This window comes from Palaemon carinicauda, chromosome 20 (genome assembly GCF_036898095.1).
Source record: "Palaemon carinicauda isolate YSFRI2023 chromosome 20, ASM3689809v2, whole genome shotgun sequence".
Lineage (NCBI taxonomy): Eukaryota > Metazoa > Arthropoda > Malacostraca > Decapoda > Palaemonidae > Palaemon > Palaemon carinicauda.
Window position 1 is genome coordinate 88255999 of NC_090744.1, and position 11395 is coordinate 88267393.

Genomic DNA, 11395 nt, shown 5'->3' on the forward strand with positions numbered 1-11395 from the left:
CATTGATGAGTCACTTATACTGTGGAAAGGAAGATTGGGATTCCGTCAGTGCATTCCCAGTAAAAGGCACAGATTTGGAATAAAGTTATTCGTGTTAGCTGATGTCGAGACGGGATATATTTTAGATTTTATCATAAATACGGGTGAAGAAACTGAAATTGAAATCGATAATAATCTCAAAGTCAGTGGAAGCGTAGTGAAATCGCTATTGAAAGATTATTTAGGAGTAAATCATATATTGTACTGTGATAATTGGTATACGAGTCCAACATTATTTTCATTTTTACATAAAAACAGCACCGGGGCCTGTGGGACTGTAATAACAAGGCGAAAACAAATGCCCAAGTTCCCAGTGCTAAAAAAAGGTGAAATAATGAGCAAATCTTTCAATAATCTCTTATGCTTGAAGTGGCGTCATAGGCGAAAAGTTCATATTCTTTCTTCTGTGCATAAAGAAAACATGGTTCAAACAGATAAGCTCGATCATTTCACCGGAGAAAAGGTACAAAAACCACATGCTGTAGTAGAGTATAACGTAAAAATGCGTTTAGTTGATAAAAGTGATATGCATCTGAGCACCAATGAGTGTATGAGAAAAAGCTCTAAATGGTATAAGAAGTTATTTTTTCATATAATAGATAATATGTCCCTTCTCAATGCATATACGATGTACCAGGTAAAAACTGGGAACAAGCCTCTATTTAATTATTTCATAAAACAGGTAATAAGGCAATTAATATATAGATATCAGGGAGCAGTAGTAAGAGGGAGGGAAGTAGGAGTGATTGGCGATAATCTAACGCGCTTGACCGGATGCATTAGGAAACATTTCCCAGCGTCATTTGCCCCCTCGGAAAATAACCCCAAGCCTCGAAAACGATGCCACGTTTGCTCCCATAGTACTAAGAAAGAAAAGAAATCGCAGAGAACATATTATCAGTGTTCTGCATGTGATGTTCCTCTTTGCATTGAGCCATGCTTTAAAATATACCATACTGTAAAGGTTTTCTAACTTTGTAGCTAAGGATAAATGTATTTCATTTCAAATATCTTATTTTCGTTTTTTTTTTTTTTTTTTTTCATAACCTTGTCAAGTAATGAAAATGTAAATACAGAATAATTAGCCATGTTTTAAAATATACCGTACTGTAAAGGTTTTCCAATTCTGTTTGTAGCTAAGGATAAATGTATTTTATTTTAAATATCTTATTTTCGGTTTTTTTTTAGTATTGATAACCTTGTCAAGTAATAAAATTGTAAATACATAATAATTAGCCAAGTTTTAAAATAAACCATACTGTAAAGGTTTTCTAATTCTGTTTGTAGCTAAGGATAAATGTATTCTATTTTAAATCTCTTATTTTCGTTTTTTTTTCTAGTATTGATAACCTTGTCAAGTAATAAAAATGTAAATACAGAATAATTAGCCATGTTTTAAAATATACCGTACTGTAAAGGTTTTCTAATTCTGTTTGTAGCTAAGGATAAATATATTTTATTTTGAATATCTTATTTTCGTTTTTTTTTAATATTGATAACCTTGTCAAGTAATAAAAATGTAAATACAGAATAATTACGCTTTTTTCTTATCCTGATTATCATGAAATGATGCGCTGGAAGTAATTAAATATCTGTCTCGTCCAATTATAATAATTTTCTATCTATATCACACAAATAAGTATCTATGTTAATTTGTGCATATAATCATGATCATTTGTAAGAGTAAAACTTTTGTGAGACTGATAATTATGGTATGCAAATAAGAGAGCATTCTTCTCTGAAATTATTATTTTTATGTAACTATGAAAGAATATATAACAACCATCTGCTACAACAATTAGTGGTCTAATAAAAATGCAAGTAGGCAAATCAAAATATCTACTTATCCTAATCAATATGTCGATTATAGGGTACCATATATATTGTTTGTAACAATTATAATATGCTTCGTAATAATGGGAAAACTATTATACTCATTAAAAAAAAACGAGTTGAAGGTAGTAATTAATATTTTTAAGAAATCAAATCTTATAATCTTTTACAACTGCGTGAAGAGTAATCAAATACTTATTGTCCTATGTTCGTAAGTTAGAGCAAATATAAGGAATGAAGGATTTAGAACAAAGACCAAGGATTGTCACTGATGTCATTCAGAGGTAGACCTATAAGCTGACAGATAATCCTCCAAAAGAGGCCGCCTGCTGTGACGGGCCAAGAGAGGAGTTGTGAACTCAAAGGCAGATTGGAAACAACTGAGTTCTATATTAAGGAACACTCTTCTTTATATACAAAACCTCAAGGCAACAGGCCATAACTTGTTCGAGAGACAGACAATGTTCAGAGCAAAACAGCAGACATGAATTTTCATGTTCGTTTGAGTGCGAGGGAAGAGCGAAGATACAAGCATATTATATACAAAAGGAATTATGTACAATTGTGTGACACACGGTTGGTACATGGCTCCCCCTCTAAAAATGACATACTGAACATGTTAAATAGGTGCCCTGAATCTGGAGAGGTAGTAGTAAAAACTGCGCCGATTAGCGACAGTGAGTGGCTGTAGAAGTCGTTGGTTGGGGTGCGAGCGAGTGGTGGATGATGGGTGGCTGTTGCCGCTCCGGCTCGTCACGGGGTAGGCGAGTGTGTCCTACGGCATTCATAGGCGTGTGTGTCCTACGGCATTCATAGGCGAGTGTTTCCTACGACATTCACGTCAGCTTCGGTTGAAGTTGAATAGATGTCCTCTTCGTCACGAGTGGAGGCGTTGATGGAGGTTTGAAAGTCATGAAGTGGGTTCACATCACGAGGAGAGCCGTCTGCGGCAGGTTGCAGGCGAGTGATACTGGTCATTTTCCCGAGGGTGAGCGAAGCCCTTTGGTCCCCCAACGGTTGTTGAGAGAGCTGAAAAGGCGTTGTTATACGGGCGGTTGGCGACGGCGAGTACTGCTGCAGAAGTTATGCGTTGACGGCGTCATAGTAACGGTGAGAGGTGTAGGGGGGATGGGGAGGCGGGAGGAGCGAGTCACTCCGGGGTCACCAATGTGACGGGCCGAGAGAGGAGTGAGAAGGGTTGTGAACTCAAAGGCAGATTGGAAACGACTGAGTTCTATATTAAGGAACACTCTTCTTTATATACAAAACCTCAAGGCAACAGGCCATAACATGTTCGAGAGACAGACAATGTTCAGAGCAAAACAGCAGACATGAATTTTCATGTTCGTTTGAGTGCGAGGGAAGAGCGAAGATACAAGCATATTATATACAAAAGGAATTATGTACAATTGTGTGACACACGGTTGGTACATGGCTCCCCCTCTAAAAATGACATACTGAACATGTTAAATAGGTGCCCTGAATCTGGAGAGGTAGTAGTAAAAACTGCGCCGATTAGCGACAGTGAGTGGCTGTAGAAGTCGTTGGTTGGGGTGCGAGCGAGTGGTGGATGATGGGTGGCTGTTGCCGCTCCGGCTCGTCACGGGGTAGGCGAGTGTGTCCTACGGCATTCATAGGCGTGTGTGTCCTACGGCATTCATAGGCGAGTGTGTCCTACGACATTCATGTCAGCTTCGGTTGAAGTTGAATAGATGTCCTCTTCGTCACGAGTGGAGGCGTTGATGGAGGTTTGAAAGTCATGAAGTGGGTTCACATCACGAGGAGAGCCGTCTGCGGCAGGTTGCAGGCGAGTGATACTGGTCATTTTCCCGAGGGTGAGCGAAGCCCTTTGGTCCTCCAACGGTTGTTGAGAGAGCTGAAAAGGCGTTGTTATACGGGCGGTTGGCGACGGCGAGTACTGCTGCAGAAGTTATGCGTTGACGGCGTCATAGTAACGGTGAGAGGTGTAGGGGGGATGGGGAGGCGGGAGGAGCGAGTCACTCCGGGGTCACCAATGTGACGGGCCGAGAGAGGAGTGAGAAGGGTTGTGAACTCAAAGGCAGATTGGAAACGACTGAGTTCTATATTAAGGAACACTCTTCTTTATATACAAAACCTCAAGGCAACAGGCCATAACATGTTCGAAAGACAGACAATGTTCAGAGCAAAACAGCAGACATGAATTTTCATGTTCGTTTGAGTGCGAGGGAAGAGCGAAGATACAAGCATATTATATACAAAAGGAATTATGTACAATTGTGTGACACACGGTTGGTACACTGCTGTGTCTTTAATTTACCGTCAAAATTAGACTCCACACCGTCCTTCCCACTACTATATCCCCCCGGTCTCGGAATAATATGCTCTTACGGCAGGCAGCAGAATTTACGACATTTATTCGCAAATAAATGTTCATACAGTTAATTTCACAAGATTTGTTATATACCCCTGGATTCGGCATTTAATGCTCTTTGTTTCAAAGTATATATAAAAACATTTACCTTAACTTTTTTCCTAAATCTTGCCGTTTTGGTGGACGGACACGATCCGAAAGGAGCCGCAGTGAAAAGGTTAATGCTTTTACGTGAGAAACCCATGTAAGTCTACAATCACTTACACATGGTATCCGTTGAACTTTAATGTATATATCCGGGTCTGGATGTACTCCCCGGATACGGCAAAAATGGACAATGGTAGTATTACTTGTCGAGAACTTAAATCCATTCATGTCAGCCCACTGGATAATTTTGTCAATAGAGTTATATTTTTCTCTCAACCATTGCCATTCTAGTTCCAGCAAATGATATTGAGAGATCATCCACAAATAATGTTGAGAGAACATCTTGGGGAATGACTAAGGATATCCCATTGATTGCTAGTGCAAATAGGGTTACACTCAGCACATTCCCCTGGGGAACTCCTTTTTCATGACACTTACTCTCTGATAGAGTTTCCCCCACTCTCACTTGAAAAACTCTAGGCGAAAGAAATGACTGAATAAATAGTGGTAGTTCTCCTTTTAATCCTAGTTCATGAATTGTTTTAAGTATACCATATCTCCATGCGGTATCATATGCCTTTTCAAGGTCAAAGAAAACTGTCATATGGTGCTGTTTAGAAGCAAAGGCTTCACTAATAGAGGACTCAAGTCTTATTAATACATCAGTTGTTGAGTGCATTTTTCTGAACCCACATTGAATCGGTGATAAAATACCCTTCATTTCAAGGTACTACATCAACCTTGCATTAACCATCTTCTATATAATTTTACATAAACAAGAAGTCAATGCAACAGGTCGATAGTTTGCTGCTAAAAACTTGTCCTTACCGGGTTTTAAAAAGGCTAAAATAATGGCTAGTTCCCAAACACTTGGGTAACTATAATCATGCCATATTCTATTAATAATACTTAAAATAAATAACTTTGTATTAAAATGTACATGTTTAACCATTGCATATGGAATTCCATCGGGTCCAGGGGCTGTATCGTTGCAAGTAGCGAGAACGGAATCAAGTTCTCTTTCAATAAAAGGAGAATTATACAATTCTTCCCTTTCTGTTGCAAAATTTAAAATTTTCTTTTCTTCAATGCTCCTGTACTGGTAACCAGGAGCTGCTACACTCTTGCACGATACATTTGAAAAATGGTCAGCCAGGGCATTACTAACTTCCTTTCCTTCAGTCACAAACTGACCATTCACTTTCAACACTGGTGGTGGGTTCGGGGTAAATTTGCCTGCAATTTTTTTTTATTTTCCTCCATACAGAAGATGGTGGTGTTCTACTATTAATGGAGGAAACAAAAGCCACCCAAGATTGGCGTCTATCTTCTTTCATGGCACGACAGAACTGTGCTCTACACTTTTTGTATGATATCAAATTTTCATCAGTACGGCATCTACGCAATCTAGTCAGGGATTTTCTGGTGGCTCTGTGCAAGGATGTTAATTCTGAGGACAACCACGAGACTGGTCGTCTTTTGAATAGTCCTGTGATTTTGGGAATCGAATTGATTCCTGCTGTATGAAGAGTTCCATTCAGTAGGTCTATGGCATCATCAATACTTTCAAACTGTTCTGCTCTCCCTTCGATTTCACTTAGCTCAGAAAATTTAGCCCAGTCTGCCTTGTCTAGATTCCAACGTGGCGATCTTTGCAAAGGCAGACCCTTGTTGGTGTTTATAATGATTGGTACATGATCACTAGTATGCCAATCATCTAATGTCCTCCAATCAAAATCAAGAAGGCAGTTAGAGCTTGCAATTGAAAGGTCAATGCATGACAAAGTACCTGTCTGAACATGGAAGTGCGTGGGCTCTCCTGTATTAAGGAGCCCCACATCCTCATTCTCCACAATTGATGAGATAATATTGCCCTTTGTGTTGGCCAAAACATCACCCCATAAAGGATGTCTACCATTCATATCTCCCAGTAAGAGAAAAGGTTGAGGGAGTTGTTGAATGACTTCTGCTAAATCATCATATAAAATATTATCATTTGGAGGTAAGTACAGAGAGCATATTGTATATTTTCTCCCTATATCAATTTGTACAACAACTGCCTGCAGGGTTGTACGTATAGACATAGGTATTTGGGGAACATCTCGACGAATGTACATGAGACTTCCACCATGGCTCCCTGCTCGTTGATTATATTGTGTTCTATAGCTAACGTACTCTCGAGGACTAGGAGTGTTAGAATCAAGCATACTTTCCTGTAGACATACAATTATGGGGGAATGCTCATGAATTAAGAGCTTAAGTTCTTCATATTTCGCCCTCAAACCCTGACAGTTCCATTGCAAAATGGAGGAGAAAACTATGGATCATTTCTGGAAGACATCTTGGATGAGGTCTTCCCATTAGCAGTTTTTAATCTAACATTATTACCTGTAGGTTTCTTCAGAGGTGGTCTTGTTATGTTGAGTTTTACATTTGTGTTTTTCTTTGTATCCTTTTTATCTATTTGTTGAGAAGAATGGTGGACCTCAACTTGAATTTCTGATTTATTCAGTCCATCTTCTGGTTCATTAGAAACATCAACAGACAAAACATCAAATTTATTTAATGTCATAACCTTAACGTTTCTAATGGAGGGTGGAGAGAGAGATGGAGGTCTCTCTCTTTTACGATTAATAGATGGTGGGATTCAAGGTTTTTGCACCTTTCCCAAAACAGGTGCATCAGGTAAGTTAGTCTTAAGTGGAACTTCCATCAGATCAGGCAAGGACATGGCCTGAGAGAGGTTTGTATTATTTTTTGTAATGGCGGCTGAAGGCTGTACAGCAATGGGCAATGACCTAGTGTTAATACACCGTGGTAACGCCTCAGGAGGCAATATGGTTACCTCGTTATTTGACATTTTGTCAGATAGAATACTTTTTTTTTAGCTATTGGCAGCGCTAGGTTGGTTTGATTTTAATGCCTTAGCATATGTATTTGATTTATTTAATAGTCTTTTGGCATGGGTCACACTTATATGTTCTAAGTTTGATTTGTTGAGGGTAGCTTCCTCCAACTTATAAAGCTCGCAGCTCTTGTCTGTGGATTTGTGATTCGAGCTGCAATTTAAACACCTGGCTCCAAGTGCACACTCTCCATGGTAAGATTTGGAGCAAATACCACACATCTCATTTTTGCAAACTTTGGACGGGTGCCCAAATTTAAAACAATTAAAGCATTGCAATGGCTTCTGCTTGAAGGGTCTTACTTTAATTCTTTCGTTCTCGATAATAATATGAAAAGGTACATCAGCATCCTGGAACATAAGGATTATCATTGATGTACCTGGGACTTTATGAACTTTCCATACATTTAATGGACACATGGCCAGTATCTCCTCCTCTGTAAAATCATATAGATCTCTGTTAAAAACTACGCCCCTTCCGAAGCTAAAATTTAGGTGGGGTTTGACTTCTAACTTAATGTCATCATTACTTATTTTCATATTGGACAATATTACCGACTGTGTACTGGATTTGGCATGGATAAGGAAACTATTTTTTCCAAAACGAGATATATCGCCTGGTGCAATAGTTCCTACTTTTTCTGAATTAATTTGCATATTTTAAAATAATTCCCTATAACCCCCTTTGATTCAGCTGTAAGCCACATCGGTGGTTTTGGATTTCTCTGGGAGGGCATAACTGAATCTGTGTCTTTTTCCAACCAATCGGCAGGCCTGTACACATCCAAATCTTTTGGTACCTTATCGCAGAGAGCAGCTGCGACATTCAAGTTATTAATTTTAATATTATTCAAGTTACTTATTGCACTAAATGCTTCGTCATAACTACTATAAGATATCCATGAATCCCAAGTTCAAGCTCCAAGTTTCATCCTTATTTCTTTTATGCATCCATAGCATTCAAATGCTTTCCATAGATCATCGTAATTTGTCTCTATTGAAATTTGTGTAACATGAAGGATTCGAAGTTTCCTCATGTTACCCAAATTACTCGATTTTGAAATATCAGTAGAATGGTCCTTTCCCGTTCCGAGGTCATCAACAGAGCTTTCCCTTATCACATTAGCAGAGGTTGTCAACAGTGCCTGGGGAGAGTCAGCGTATCCAGGGGATGGGAGTTCGTTCCTTAAAGAATCCATTAGACGAGAGAGAGAGAAAAGGGTTAGTTTGATGTACCTGCTCGAGAATGTTAGGCCATCACACGTCAGAAAGGAAATTTGCACTCTCCACTATCGGCACAATGAGAGTATACTTCCCAGATGGTCCACTCCATACCCTACCCGAAGGATAGCATCAAAACAGATATAGAGGCACAGGTGTAAGCTGAACCCGCCTATTAGGACTGAGACAAAGAAATTATGGAATCATCCTCCCCATATCTATAATGACGGGCTTCCGGCCAAAAGCCGAGAGTCCTACCCCAAGCATTGGATCCCCCTGGATTCCGAAGACCCAACACTTGAGAATAGTTCCGCCAAAAAGGTCCAAACCATCTTCGGGATGGCTAAAATCATCCAATACCCTCATATATAGCTTTGAATGCAAACACCTCCCAACCGTGATACCTCCCACTCATCAAAGCAGGCAGCAATAAAGGATGTATGAACATCCCCGCCAGGACTACAATGGATGTAGAAACATCCAAGCCATAGGAGAAAAAAAAATGAAAAATATATATGTACATAATTTATACACATTATAATGATGGAAATTTTTCTCAGAGTTTGGAAAGCAAGACTAAAGAAAGTTTATGAAATTAGGATAAGGTCGAAGTAATATTGAGAAAAAGAAAAAGGTGAAAGAGAGAAATTTAGATTCGAACTGGGGGAGCAATTTCCCCAAGTTCGAGAGCCCTCTTACCCCTCACCAAGCTTCAGCACGGGAATGAAATGCCGTGCTGAAGGTCAATTTTCTCAATGAAATATGATGAAATAATATAACTTTCAATACATGTTACGTTATTTGAGTTACATTAAATGATACATGAATACATATATACATATATATATATATATATATATATATATATATATATATACATTATATATATATATATATATATATATATATATATATATATATATATATATATATATATATATGTATGTGTATATATATATATATATATATATGTATGTGTGGGTATATATATATATATATATATATATATATATATATATATATATATATTGTATATCTATATATATATATATGTATGTGTGTATATATATATATATATGCATGTGTGGGTATATATATATAATATATATATATATATATATATATATATATATATATATATATTATATATAAATGTATGTATGTATGTATATATATGTATGTATATATGTATATATATATATATATATATATATATATATATATATATATATATATATATATATATATATATATACTGTTACTGCTCAGTAAACTTTTAATGGCAGAGATAAGTAAGACACTTACCGATCACATTGAAAATCACATTCATTCCATCGGCTATCGATATTACATTGCAATCCTCGAAGATGACTGTAAATATGGGAAATGCATTTTATAAGAAAACCATTTTGGGTTCGGGAGTATTTTCCGATAGTATCTGAAGAACTCAATGTGGTTACTCAACGTTCTGACCCACTTAATTCCTTTTATCATTAGTTTTATGAAGCAGAAATTATAAAATGTTTCGTATTACAAAAGACGTTATATGAACAAGAAAACAAAAAAGTTCATACGATTTCTTCTGAGGCACTTCAAGCATGTCTTATCTTTCGTACTTCCCAGCTCTACTAGTTACGACTTTTTCCTGGAAATAAGCACACATATATCGTTCATACATACTGTACATTCACACATGTATACATACATACATACTATTTTCTTACCATTAACCTGTTTCCCTTGCAATATTGGGTCAAAAGAAATTACTAGACACCAGAAATCCCGTATCTATACTTGATCTGTTGCACAGCATTCGGACGATTGGTATCACAATTTTGCTCTTTGGGAAAACGTTTCTTTCATCTTCGAAAAGTTACAAAAAAGTCTCAAGCAGTTGACGAGCAACTCCAACTCAAGCCTTAATTAACGGTCTTCATTCCGTTGCTGCTGATTCAATTTTCGGCAATTTAAAAAATTTGGGGACCAATGGAATGCATTTCAATTCAGATTCCTCTCTCTCTCTCTCTCTCTCTCTCTCTCTCTCTCTCTCTCTCTCTCTCTCTCTCTCTCTCTCTCTCTCTCTCTCTCTCTCGCACGCGCGCGCGCTAAAATCAAATTATGGACGTTTCTACAATTACTGAAGAAATCTCAATCGCTGAAAACTAGAATGATTTAAGCATATTTGGTGTAAGGAAAATCGAGAGAGGTTTTGGCAGAATCAGTGACATCGCTGAGGCTTTAAATCTAATGTTGTCCTACCACGGTCTTTTCTAGGTTGTCACTTCCAGTTATTTCCTTTCAAAGGTCAAAAAAATAATGTGAATCAAACTTCAAAGAATAATAAGACCAACAGAAATATAACTAAAGTAAGTTGTAACATTATGTTAACTAATATATGTTTAACCATTCACCTATCAGAATTTTTCAAGAGTAACGCAGAAAAAAAAAATAAGTAAACTACAACGGCCACTCGGTGGAGCACATACCTTAACCAACGCCAAATTTATTACCATGGTGATGCAAAAAAATCGGAAAACAATGGCAGGGTAATGATGAAACCTGCACTTTTTGCAAGTCCATTGACCCTGCTGAACTTTCAATGCCAAGGGTACGCACGTCACTATATCATGTTGTATTATCAAGATTATGAATTTGAATTATACACTTTTTGTCACAACTTCTATCCAAATCGTATTTAAATTAACAATAATATAGAAAAAAGATTTCTCATCTTTTTGTGACCTTAACCTTGATCATCTTGTATATCACAAGATATGCAATTGAATTATGCACATTTCAGCACTAGTTTCATGCAAATCAAATAAAAATTGACCACGATATAGAAAAAAAAAGTCATCTTTACCGTTTAATGACATTGACCAAAATCTAATTAAATT